Here is a 14,665-nt window from a genome sequence, read left to right on the forward strand (position 1 = left end):
ATCACAGACAGACACTTCAATTTTATTTATATGTATTGAGTATTGATTACCTCGACTGTCATAATGTACCGGGTTCGAGTCCGGGTCGAGCTACCATAAAATGATCTAAGAGTTTGTGAGAGCCACACTTTCGAGATGTTATTAAAGTAGAAAGCTGGCATTTCTAATTCTAAATATTCATAAATATTCATAGAAGATTCTGCCTACAACTGCCTGGATGACGAAGTCCTGGATTCGAATCCTGCGTCGAGCCTACTCTAAATTGCATTGGAGCAGCGTGGTGGGTCTAAGGTCCATATTTAAGGAGGTCTGACACTGTAGTAGGCCTTAAAAATAGGCAGGTTATAAAGATGACCCTTTTCAAGGATTACGCAAAATAATAGACGGAATTCCAAATCGAGGTGATAAGAATAAATAAATAAATAACGGATGCACAACACTTGCACGCATCCGTCACTGTCAGAGACGCTGTCGAGTGTCGCCCCACAATGAGAGTTGCTTACGACCTTAGAATACAAATGTCTGACACAGCAGAAAAATACAGTTTGCATAATCGGCGATGTGACCTTTGCAGGCGTTAAATGTTTTGAACTAGATTTTAAATAACAATGTGATGGTATTTAGATCTTAATATTGTAAAACTTAAAAGGTATTGTCTCAGTTTATGTTCGCGCTCGCGTTTTGGTGACAGTGTTAATCTGTCGGCCAATTGCCAAATCTGTATCCTATTAATCTGTGATCTTTGCGTCTTTCTCTAACATTGTGAAAATACTAAAAATGGATTTAACTCGTTGTAAGAACCAAAATATTTTTTTTCTTCTCATTGTTTGTATCTTCAAAAATCAACGCTGAATCCAAATACTATAATAATCTGCCACACCATATCCTAAAAAAAAAGGACATGATAGAAGAGAGATTCTTTATTATTAGCAATGTCTTTATTTATGATTCTCCTCCAATAACGTCTATTTCAACAATACGCTATTACTATTCATAAGTAGTAGTTACAAATAGTAGAGAGTAGAAAGAATTTTTTTTTAATCCTTAGAGAGGCTTAATTTTAATTTGAAATTACTGACCAAACGTCAGATGTTTGTTACAAAACTTACCATCTGGCAAAACGTACAATTTCATTTTTATAATAATTAGGATGACGTTAGCATATTTACATGTACAATAAATGTACTTATTTGGTCCCAGCATCCTCGTTGTAAGAGCTAGATATAGTAAACAATTTTCTTAATTATATGTAAAGTAAGTAATTACACTAACTTTAATGCAAATGAAGTAATTCATTCCTGTATCGGCAAAAGCAGATTATTAAATAATTTACTACGCAGAACGTCATATTACTAGGAAGTCGTGAACTTGTCATCAGGTGAGATTGTAGTCAAGGGCTAACTTGTAAAGAATAAAAAAGTAGTATTGAGTCATAGAATACGTCATGGGTTCTAGCTTCCAAAGACTAATGCAAAAAATATAGACGGGGTTTGGTTGTATCATTACCAAGAGAGTTTTATAAAATTCAAATTTTATCTTTAGTCAAATTAAAGTGGTGCTTTTGAAACCTTATTCTAGCGTCTATTAGGTACCTGTCTTTCACTTTAAATATGCAAAATTTCGACTTAATGACTACTACTAATGAATAGCTGCATCAAAATATTTTATAAAAGTATAAAATAGTACCTAGGACTCTGTGAGAGAGTTAGCTATCCGAAGTATTACAATCATTACATCTTTATATGAACCGCAGAATATTATCACTGTGTTTCACTTTTACGAAAATCATTTTTTGGCATAGTAACTTGTTTAAATTGATTGTTGTTGGTGTAACTTTATCTTTGATTAAGAGGCCCAGCGTAGCACATAGTATGGCTGGTTTTTATCTTGTATTTTGCCATTCATTTAACACTCCATCTATCTTTTGCCTTTAATCTTTGATCAAGTGTGAAAAACTTTGCGAAATAAACAAACATCTCACTACTATAGCGACCTAGATATAAAGTTGAAAATCGCTTGTATACATATTAAAAACATCTTAAAATATCCTATTGTACAAGTTTAATTGGTATTATTTGCCTTATTCGTGATTCACCGCGCCAGTGCCGCGTGCGAGAGGACGAATGCAGACGTCCATTTTGTTTTTGTTGTTCTCTATAGAAAAAAAAAACAAGTGCGTGTTTATAGTGCCAACTTTAGAGTGGAATTTTGTTTCTGCGATTTGAAGTGATTGTTCTTTTTTTGAATTCAAAACTTGTACTTGCGTGAAGTGCGTGAAGTGAAGTTTTTTAAATTTAGAACGTTTAGAACTGAAGTTTGTTGACTTTACCTTGTGACACAGATTTTTAACTGGTTTTACGGCTCTGGGTTCTAGCCTTTGGAGTCTTTGTGTCATAAAAGTAGTGTTATGTTTTTGGATCATCAAGTGAAATTGGTAAGTTAATAGATGAAATACCTACTTCATCAAAAGTATGAGTCAATTATAGTTAGATTCATTAAGCCTTTATTTAGTGAAGGATAAAGGATTAAATTGTTGTATTATTTTTTCTATGGTTCTTGTTATTATAGTTGTTAACAGCTAACAATGAAGATTACAGCTAATTAAGTAGTTACCTGTTAATCTAAATCTTTACGTGATTGAAGACGTTTATAAAGTGACCTTGAAAGTTGTTTTAAAACTAGCAGACAACCCGCGGTTTCACTTGCATATTTCCCATACACGTGGGAATACGGGAATGAAATATATGTTACTCGTTTTTAACCGACTTCAAAAAGGAGGAGGTTCTCAATTCGGTCGGTATTTTTTTTTTTTTTTTTTTTTTTATGTATGTACACCGATTACTCAAAGACGCCTGGACCGATTTCAAAAATTCTTTTTGTGTTTGAAACGGTATAGTCCCCATTTGGTCCCATTGCCATCATGTCAAGATCTGATGATGGAATCCTGGAGAAATTGAGAGGAACTTTCGAAAATTATATGGGTGTCTAGTGTGTTCGTATACTTTTCCATTTAGTACTTTTAAGCACTACAATTTCATGAAGTTTTAAAATCGATCTGATGATGGAGCCATAAAACAGACGAGGGAACTCCTCGGCGATTTACAGCAATTACCTTGTGTTTGGGCTTGATTAATTTGTATTAATGAGAACTTTCCACATATATAGGTTTTGACTGTCATTTAGGGGTTTGGTGATGAAGACCAAGGACCCAATTAAGGGAACTCCTTAACAGGTTACAGTAACTACCTTGTGTTTGGCCTTGATTACTTCGTATTGCTGAGAACTTTCTACCTAGATGAGTTGTGTCTGTTATTAGGGGTCTGATGATGAAGACCAAGGTCAATTAAGGGAACCCCTTAACGGTTTACGGTAGCTACCTTGGACTTGGGCTTGATTAATTTGTATTGCTGAGAATTTTGTACCAAGATGGGTTGTGACTGTCATTAGGGGTCTGATGTATTCGTTTGAGATGAAATTTTACACTAAAAATGGAAAAATAATAAAAATTTTAATAAAAAAAATACAACCGACTTCAAAACCTAAAAACGTACCCACTAAACTAAAAAGTGAAAAATAACATCATAATATGTTCTACCTGCTGATCAGTATGAAGGCGGTGCTTAGCCGGTGTTGTCTTAATTTAAGCCATTTCTGACAGGACCACATGAAACAACACTGTCTGCAAAATCTAAATCTAAAAGATATTCTCACATGGCTTGAATTAAAACATCGCCGGCTTAGCACCGCCTTCATACTGATCAGCAGGTAGAACATATTATGATGTTATTTTTCACTTTTTAGTTTAGTGGGTACGTTTTTAGGTTTTGAAGTCGGTTGTATTTTTTTTATTAAAATTTTTATTATTAATGTAGCTTTGGTAAAATATTTTCAAGACGGTTTAGGTGTTTTGAAGAATATTCGTAATAAACGAATAGTCAAATCTTACATTATAAGTGCTTGGGAATGACATTTGTTATGAAATCTCTACCTATCAATCAGTTAAGTTATTTCCATACATTTTTAATTATATAAACGTTATCGATTGTAGAAATAGAATCGTTATACAGGGATCTGTAGCCAAGTTACACATCTATTTCCTTTTTACAAAAGCTTCGAAATTAGTTTTCGAAATAGTATGGGAAAGACATAACCGATTGATAAGTTGATCACGTGACCTATCGATAAAGAATGTCATCCCCATACATTAATTAGTTTGAAGCGTTAGCGTTTGTAGGAAGAGAATTTTTATGTTACTTAGCTATATACCATGGTTAGAGAAGTAGTAAGTGTCAACAAATACCCAATTGATGACGTAGTAATAAATTAGGATATCCTAATATATTTTTTTTATTTGCATAAGGTTTTTCGATGATGACATCATTGAGAATAAAAAATCAGGTTTATTCAAATGAGACGAATGACTGAGTAGTTAAGACGCGTGACCTATAGTGATTTGAAGCATCATTGAACTGAAGGTCGCAGGTTCGATGCCAGCTTTTTATTGCTGTTTGCATTCACGCGATTTATATAAATGAGTTGTTTATTGCTACATCTAAATAGATTTTTTTAGAAGTTGATTAATTTAGCCGTGAAGCCAGTCATACATCATCAAGTTTACCTTCAAGTCTGCAGCGCGTTTAGGGATGTGGACATTGTAATAAACTAAGTGCAGCTTATGCAGTGTGGTAAAAACTATCGAAATATTGGAATTGCTGGGTCTCAATTTTTTTTTTACTGTCCACAAGGGTCCCTATGGCGCTACAGGCTTGACGGTAAACTTGATTGAGTGTAGCTGGCATAAAAAGGATACAAATAAAGGATGCGATCTTCATGACGTCACGGAAATCAGCTACGGGTGTCGCTAATCGCAGTCATACATAAAAGCGCGCGCAGAATGATGCCCTGCCGCCTCTCCCCTACGTTACCGCTGATACCTAAAATCTTGTATTGCGCTGCTTAACGCACGATGTTCCAAAACGTCATTAGGACTTCTGACTATACTACCCAAGCTACCCCTAGCTTGGGTAGTTTAGGGGTAGGGTAGGGTACGCGTAAGGTGGGAGTAGAATAGTAGGTGTAGGGGTAGGGAATGAGTCCAAGCGAAGCTTGACCAGACCCGTTAGTAATAGATAAAATAGACAAAATAACCATCTAGAACATTTAACTATGTTACTAGTATGTCCCTATTTCACGTAAAAATATTACTGATAAAAATCAAATTATAATTTAAAAAAAAAACATTCTTAGTATAAACACAGAATCATATACAAGTACAGAAGATTCACTCCGCAAAGTCATTTAAATAAACAGCGACTTTCACTACGATACAATACGGCGCAATTTTGTAGATCACTTTTCGTTAGACTACAAGTAAGTACTTACATCGTCATCAACCCATATTCGGCTCACTGCTGAGCTCAAGTCTCCTCTTAGTATGAGAGAGGTAAGGCCAATAGTCCACCACGCTGACCCAATGCAGATTGGCAGACTTCACACAGGCAGAGAATTAATTTAATTAATTAATTAATTCTCTGGTATGTATTCTCTTCTGTATGGTTTCCTCACGATGTTTTCCTTCACCGATAGAGACACGTAATATTTAATTTCTTAAAATGCACACAACTGAAATGTTGGAGGTGCATGCCCCGGACCGGATTCGAACCCACACCCTCCGGAATCGGAGGCAGAGGTCATATCCACTGGGCTATCACGGCTCTTTAGTTACTTACATAATATAATCAAAGTTACTTACTATACCAGTACCTACTACATATTATAAAATGCAACATGACAATAACACCTACCAGTGTATTATTATTATTATAATAACAGTGTTTCCTGCAATAGTACGCAAGTCGATAACCGGGACATTTGCAACGACGCGAGGCAATACCTATTCTGATAATATATACACTTGGCAACAATGTAATGGAGCCGCTTGAGTTGTATTAAAATTAAAAGAAACACTGTTTGAAATGTCATTTATTACGATCTTTAAAATAATTTGCAATCAAAATCACCATAAAGGCAGTTGAAGATTTATACAAATCCTTGAAGCCAAAAGTAGGTAAGTATTGACGAAGAAAATTGTTCTGTTTGTTTAATTTATATATCCAGTGACTAGTTAAACACCGTGTGCTGGTTTCGAAATACTAAAAAATATACCATATCGATGTAATATACCAAGGATTCTCGAAGTAGGGGGCTACCGTCGAATGAATCGCGTACCCCACTATGAGAAACCTTCGCGATAAGATTTACGTAATGGTGGCTTGATATCTGATACCATGTGAGTATTAAGGTTAAAATTGTCCAAAATTACTCCTAACATTAAATTCATTTGCGACAAGAAACAAGCACACACATAATATTAATATTACAAAGACATTACCTTTTGGTACTGTATGTGCTACCTTTTATTAAAATAAAAACCTTATTTTTTTCAACAGTCAAATTTATTTTGACTGTTGAAAAAAATAAGGGGGGGGGGGGGTATTTATTAGTATTAGTAACGGGTTCGCTGTCACTTAATTGAAATTTTAACAGAGGTTCGTGGAGCCGAAAGTTTGAGAAACCCTGAAATATACCACTACGTGGGTGGGTCGATACCTTTGCTCCCAAGTGTAATACCTATTCTGATAATAAATACTTAATTATTATATTGCTCTAATAAATTGTAGGAGATAACAGTGACCGGCAGACTTATTGGCGACTTTAGTCGGCTATTATAGACCACCCGTGGCGTAGTGGTATACAATTTAGAAGTATCAGGTTCGATCCCTGACTCGTTGAAATTTCGATAAAGAAACATATCTTGCATCTAACAAGGACAAGCATTACGCACAGGCGGCACTGAAGTAGCCCCTAGTAAGTCGTTCGGCTTCTCATCATCTTTTGAAATTTGTCTATTTCTGTTCAAGGGATTCTAGTTGGTCGCATGTTAACACTACTTTAGGCAATAATAATTGTATACTAGAGATCAGTTACGTCCCTACAAAATCACCGCAAAAAGTGATCCGAATAGGCTAAAAAGAAAAGAAATAGGCTTCAAAACAGAGCGCACACATGCACAATTTTGTCTTTAATTTCATTATAAATATATTTATGTATAAGTATAAAGTTTTTACGCTTCCTGAGCACACAATTCGAAATTTGTAGACGATATTTAGGTATTATTTGTTTATAATAACGTTCATTGTTGACCACAAATAACATTGAGATGTGGACATTTTCCCTTTTGAGCGCCATTAACATCATTGACTTTAGGTTATATAATGATTTATTTATTTTGCTATCATCCGCGAAAAGTCCATGCGACAACGTCACCCAGGTCCGACAAAACACCCGTGCAATTGCACGTTGTAGAGTCAACATCTCCTGAGGATGCTCCGGTTTCGGGGTGAAACGTACGTAGAGAGTATTTTGTCGGACCTGGGTGACGTTGTCGCATGGGTTCGTCGACTTTTCGCGGATGATAGCAAAATAAATAAATCATTATATAATCATGATGAACTTCCGCAAAGTAACGCCTGCTTTTATCCAATATCATTGACTTTAGGCCCAAAATGAGCGCCACGATTGTCGTGAAGAGACATAGTCGACCAATAGCGGCCGAACCGGAAATATCGCTCTCTTTCGTTGCAATGGATCGACAGCGATATTTCCGATAATTATGATGATCTATCTTAGAATCTCATTGTATATAATATGACGTAATACAAACATAAGGTGTGGTTACCACCCAGACTTTCTACACGCCCTAGGCTCCCTACAACAATATGGCAGTGGTAGATCACGGAACGCCTCGGGCCTGTTTAGCCTTATGAGCCTTGTGTGTTCTACAGCTTATTCCAAACGTATTTTTATTTACAAAACGGAGGTCCTAGGTTCGATCCCCGGCTGGGCCGATTGAGATTTTCTTAATTGATCCAGGTTTAACTGGTGAGAGGCTTCGCCCGTGGCTAGTTACCATACTACCGGCAAAGACGTACCGCCAAGTGATTTAGTTTTCCGATACGATATCGTGTAGAAACCGAAACTGGTGTGGATTTTCATCCTCCTTCTACCAAGTTAATCCGCTTCCATCTTAGATTGCATCATCACTTACCATCAGGTGAGATTGTAGTCAAGAGCTAACTTGTAAAGATTTAAAAAAAAAAGTACTTATCAATGGTGATATTATATAGAGGAAAGATTTGATTGTTTACATTCTCTGCGTGTGTGAAGTCTGCCAAATTGGCCTAACCCCTCTCGTTCTGAAAGGAGACTCGAGCTCAGCAGTGAGCGGAATAAGGGTTAATGAACTGCTTATTGCCGGCTCTTCGCAGCAGGAGCTGCCTTGCAAACCGGTGGTAGATTCTGTATAAATAGTCAAAAATGACGTGTTTCAAAAGTGCGTGTAAATCTTACTTTAAGTAAGTTTTATTATTAGCCTTCTATTTAAATGTCGGATACAGTAGGTACGAGTAATTAACATGTAGCTATTATGAGTAAATTCTGCTAAGGGCACACACTTTGCGGTGAGTGATAGATCGCTACACAATCAGTATGACATTACACTTTCTATATTTACCTAATTGTATCAATAAATCGATTTCACTCACCGCATACTCTCTGTAACTCTATATTTGCGGTCACTATCCATCGCGTAGGACAATGCGAGTTTTGAGTGAATTAATGCTAGCCACTCATCATCTAATAAGTTTGCGTGCCTCCAGCAGCGTGAACGCCGTCACGCTGCTAGTCGCGTCAGTGATTTTGTCTAGCGGATGCCCGCGACTTCGTCCGCGTGAAACTCGGTGTGAACTTTCAACTACCCCTACCATGTTATCACTATCCTCGTAACCTATTTTAAGCACTGTCATCTTTCTCGTCGTAGGAGGGTTTTAGAGCTTAAGCCACAGATTAAAGAATAATAGGCAAATAGAGCACACTAAACACGGCTGTGATGCAGCCATTCCAAATACAAATTCAAAAACTAATACATTCTCGTGTCTGGACGTCACAAAGCGTAGCATCAGTAATTTTCAATATTATACAAGAAAAATGGCGTTCTTGGGTTTTAAATATTTTAATAACTACCTAGAAATATGAAATTGAGTGTTTTTTATAGGTAATTTATGATATCAATTTACGTAATTTTCGTAAAGAAAAAAGTTTGTATTTGCAAATGTCAAAGAGACGTTGAGAGTTTGTTTTTTTATGGATTTCACCTGCCTCGCCGCGTTGCTTGTAAAGACTCATTCTGTATCATTCTTCATTCTGTGGTTTAAGCTTAGACCTTCGTTGTTGGCAGTGGTGTGCACTTCATAGATGCTTATACGCAACGCATACCTGAGGATTCATTACGTACCCTGTATTGGAGGTGGATTTTTCCATTTTGTACAATTTGTATGTACAGAGCCTACCCTAGTTAAAAACCTTGTGCACGCCATTGGTTGTTGGTCCACTTCAAGGTGGCAGTTAGGTACTAATACAAAACAAACCTATACAATTAATTCCAAGTGGGTTCAGTTTAACATATGGTAATGTAACAGTGGACGGGCGCCATCTCTAACGTGTCTCTGACATCTTGAATAACTGCCTCTAGCTTGACATGACACCGTTTAGAGCATTCCACGGATTGCTGACATTGCTGACACAATTACACATACAATATTACTTACTTGACTGACACACCCGTGGCGTGCTTGCCAGTGGTAGATTACGAATATTAGCCAGGCGTGCGTGCCAGTGGTAGATTATTAGCCTAGCTCCTCTGAGAGGACTCGTGCTCAACAGTGAGACGAATATGGGTTGTTGATGATAGTATTGCTTCTTGAAAAAAATAAAACAAGAAATGTAAATTCGTGTGTAGATTTAGTAGCACCTGTGGCTCTAGAACATGAGGTTTTTGTTTCGAGTCCTAGATGAAATAGTGGGCAACGCGAATTAAACAAAGTGGTGAGTATTAACTCCTTATATACTCTAAGGAATGAAGCCTGGTTCCTATGGTGGGCCATTAAAATTAATGAGAATAAGTTAGGAGAATAAGCCTATGGCTATATGTAGTTGGTTGATTGGATAGTTTATAAAGTGCGAACTAAAAAACTATAAAAGCTTGCATCTCAATTCGGTTTGAAAAAAGAACGCGGCTTAAAATGGCTGACGGAATGTTTGAATTTCGAACATCGCACCGTCGCGTCGCTCACTGTGGGAGTCCTCTGAGACGAGTGGCGCCGGCACGCGTTCATTATAATCACGCTGCGATGCCAGATTGAGTTTAAATAACTTAATTATTCTTTTTAAATTCATTCTGCCACTATGGTAGGTATTTTTTTTAAATTGGCTTCGCAGCTTTGAGTGTTGATTTTAGAGGCACTCGAGTCTTAACAGGTATGCCTCGAAATTACTCGCGACTGTGTATTGTAGTGTAGGATGTGCTTTTCAATGCCACGCAAAGTGTTTTTTGTTATATGCGAGCTTTTTCCCGCCTAACATGTGGACTATTTGCTTATTCCGTCAAGTACCTACGTATCACGTACGTACGTAACATCAACTAATGTAATAAATATTTTTTTTAAATTGTATTTTTTTAACATGGGAATATCTACCACTATGAAATCCTCATGAGCTCTTTAATTTGATACCCATATTGCAGTATTCGAAAAAAGATTCTTATAGCGTCTCGCTGTCGTCGTGTTGGATTTTTTAAATAAAGAATATTAAATACATATATAGATACAACATTTTTGTGATTTGATAGTGTGGCTCAAGTGTGGCTACGTAAAAATGTCATAGCGTTTAATTTGATGAATAAAATGAAATATTTATTAGTGGTTGTATTGATGTTCGTGAAATATTTTGTCATCGTATGCGATATTCAGTTTTATTGGTTTACACCATCTCTATAAAATAGTTATGGGGTAATATCATATTTCCATAATTTCACAAAACAGAGGCATAAATTTTAATTTAATTAGAATGCAATAAATTATGTTTATGGTAATAAAAGTTATCATTTTATCTTTGGTTTGGAATGCTGTGGTGTTTGAATTTGGAATTGCTTCATATTATGATGATCATACGGCATAATACTTTGACTCGGTAATCGACCATAAATTATTGCTAGATGTTATAATAATATTGCTAAAATAAATCAATAAATTCAAACGAATATTGAACATGATTGAAGAATATCTGACTACCTATAAATAGTTTTTCTTATTTAGCAAGGCATTTTATTCAATGAAATCAATGTCAAAGTCAAAAATATTTCATTAAATTACGTAAGGGCTAACTTGTAAAGATTAAAATAAATTTGAAAAGTTATTTTGAATTAATTTTAAATTATTACTTACCATACCTATAAAAAAATAATATTATTATTTATCACCGTAACCGTTTCATAGGGGCCTAATCTGAGAAAAAAAGCCAGGTATTTTTTTATTACATAATCATCTCACTTTTCTTGTAGCAATTAATTTCCAAGTTTATTTATTGCATAAAAGTAATTTTTAACCGATTTCAACAAGGAGGAGGTTATCAACTTGTTTGGAATTTCTTTTATGTATCTACATTAAGAGCAATGAGCTTTTTCTACCAGCTTGTGTTTGACAAGATTTTACTGGTGCACTTTAAAAAGCCGGTCAAGTTGTCGATGGAAAAGTTACAGTTTAGTCTATGGTACATCAAAGGTACACTTGAAATATTGGGCCGAGTATGCGGTACGGAATGCAGAATCATGCACAGATACATTCGAATTTCGAATGTCATTTGTCACTTAATATAGGTAGGTAGGTACTCGGCGCCAAGCTTGGCGCCTCGGCTGGAACGCGTCCATTAGACTCGCAACGGGTTGTCAGATTTCTCACAACTTTTTTTTTTAATTTTGTAGGTTGAAAGATGGAGATGTCTGTTAATGGGTTAGAAAAAATGTGTCTAACATACCTAATTAACATAATTAAATTAACAGTAATGTTATCACGATATTTTGAAAACCGCTTGACGGACAAAGTTTAAATTTGCCAGAGATGTAGCTCATAGGACTACATCTTAGGATTCATTCACTAAGAACGGATTTTGTGACAGGGGCCGGATTAAGGAGGTCTAAGGACGGACGAAGTTGCGGGCGTCTGCTAATATTATAATAATCCCCGAAGGCAGGTAAAAATATTAAAAAAAATAATAAAAATACTAAACTGATTCATAATTAGCTGATAATTTTAATTTGATGCTGATAACACTTTAATACATTTTTTTAATTGATACTACACAGAAGAGGCAAAGATCGTTGAACATAAAGCCTATTCAGTCGTATTGAGTAGCGTTTTAAATTAATATTATGTGTTTACTAAAAATACACAGCGTCGCTTCGAAGATGGTTCTGTGAGGTGTGTACCAAACCTTATGTTGGTATGTGTACTCACCCTAATTTTCCTGCTAAATTGGTATCTTACTTATCTGTCACCTGCGAGGGCGTTTATTGCATCTGTGGGCAAGCCCTTCCTAATGTCATAGCGTTTTTGTGATTTCCTGCGCTAACCGCCGTAAATATTTTCATCTGATGAAAAGTATTGCTTTATGTGTATAAAGAAGTTTTTTCCGGCCTATTATTATGGTTAATAGACAAAATGAGCCGTGAAAGTGATGAACACTTACAGAGTGATGTTGAAATGAGTAAAAATGCCCATTCTCGCGGAGAGAAGAGAGTTGCGTCATCTTCAACTACTGTAGCAGTAGCGATAGCGACTCTGTTTTGGATGCGGAACGTACAAGTTTACATCCGCCTAACACGAGGGCAAGATAGGATAAGAGTGACTCGCAGAGGCGTATTTACCAATGACGCAGGGGGTGTGTGACAGCTGGCCTGGCCGTTTATACTTATTAACATTTTTGTACGTATTCCATTTTGACCGCGCGCTTTTTAAAGGGCGCTAGGTAATGCTTGCACCCTGGCAATACATATGTTAGAAACGCCTCTGGTTACTCGGATCCTCATAAACTTTTTGATAACTAGGTAAGTCAGTTATCAAATTATATACAGGGACTTATCCCGTCCATGAGGGCCCAGGCCTCAGTTGGGCTCTGGAGCCCTGGCAGATGGGGCGGCTGTGACACCATCACACTCCTCCTCTGAGTTTTCAATAAATTCCAGTGGTTGAACTGGAGTGATAATATTACAACTGGATTCACTAAGAAAGGGAAAACAGCTCCAACTGAGAGGGCTGAAAACCTTAGTAAACTTCATCATTTTGGTACAAAGGAGGGCAAAGAGGTAACATTTTCCAAGGGTATTCAAGCTTTGCTTGCTTGCCAGACTTTACTGAGTAAATATTAATGATGAGCTCTGCTACTACTAGCTTGTGCTAAATAGCTACTACTCTGAACACAGCGAAGGGTAGGTGGAATAACCCATGGAATTTTGCAACAGAACAATTTGCAACTGATCAAGGAGAATTTAGAGGAAATTATTTATTAGGCCAATAATTCTTGAGAACAATCAAAACAAACACCAGGTAATTTGTATAACAAGGTATTATCACAAAAAAAAAAAAAATAGTGATCAGTAAGTAATATCAGGGCCTTGGCCTTGCAACCAGGTAACAGTAAAACTTTTACTAATAATGTGAAGAAGGAAGTAAAAAAAAAAAAAAAAAAAAAGAGCATCGGGGACTCACATATCTTACATGAAACACATTTTATTTATCCACACAAATGACCAGATAACACCAAGTTGTCTGCCAAAGATGTTTTTATTCCCAGAGAAACGGCAGCCACTGCCCAGTTTATTGACCGCAGGGGACTGAATGATTGTGTAAAACCAAAGAGGATTCAGCTAATTTTCTTATGCCTCAGTACTAGAATTTCTACAGGCTCATTGATACTACCGCAGGGTAATGTACCCGGGTGAATTACAACATGTCAGCCCTGCTCTTTGGTCTAACATCGACCTCTTGGAATTCCGCAACTTTGACGAATTGGATTGTGGAAATCCTTCGTTCAAGTGGAATTCGGCAGCTTTAACGAATTGGATTGCGGAAATCCTTCGTTCGAAAGGAATTTGTGTTCTAGCCCACCTAGACAATTTTCTTTTAGTCCACCAGGACAGGCCAAAGTTGATTCTTCAGATGGCTGAAGTTGCATAGCTTTTAGAATCTCTGGGATGGCGAAGAAATTATCCAAAAGCATTGCTAAATCCAATACAGGAATTGAGTTTTAACGAATTGGATTGCGGAAATCCTTCGTTTGAGAGGAATTCGGGTTCTAGTCTACCTAGACGATTTTCTCTTAGTCCACCAGGACAGGCCAAAGTTAATTCTTCAGACTGCTGAAGTTGTGTAGCTTTTGGAATCTCTGGATACCTAAGAAATTATCCAAAAGCATTGCTAAATCCAATACAGGAACTGAGCTTTAACAAATGGGTTGCGGAAATCCTTTGTTCAAGAGAATTTTGTGTTCTAGTCTATCTAGACGATTTTCTCTAAGTCCACCAGGACATCAAAGATAATTCTTCAGACTGCTGAAGATGTGAAGTTTTTGCAATTTTTGGGATTGCTAAGACATTATCCAAAAACATTGCTAAATCCAATACAGGAATTGAGCTTTAACAAATTGGATTGCGGAAATCCGTTGTATAAGAGGAATTTGTGTTCTAGTCTACCTAGACGGTTTTCTCTTAGTCCAC

The 14,665-nt window shown here is 36.6% G+C and overlaps 1 protein-coding gene across 2 annotated transcripts in view; it reads left to right on the top strand.

Annotated features, from left to right (window-relative positions):
* LOC112055716 (uncharacterized) overlaps positions 1-14,665 on the top strand; it is a 127,738-nt gene that overhangs the window by 57,646 nt on the left and 55,427 nt on the right. Inside the window, exon 1 of one of the 2 annotated variants that reach the window (XM_024095903.2) lies at positions 2,104-2,434. The exons of the other annotated variant lie outside the window; for it this stretch is intronic. The gene's annotated coding sequence lies outside the window, so the exon portion shown is untranslated. Of the gene's footprint in view, positions 1-2,103; positions 2,435-14,665 lie in introns of those variants that run through there. 2 annotated transcript variants of the gene reach the window in all.

Source organism: Bicyclus anynana, chromosome 18 (assembly GCF_947172395.1).
Source record: "Bicyclus anynana chromosome 18, ilBicAnyn1.1, whole genome shotgun sequence".
Classification (NCBI taxonomy): Eukaryota; Metazoa; Arthropoda; class Insecta; order Lepidoptera; family Nymphalidae; genus Bicyclus; species Bicyclus anynana.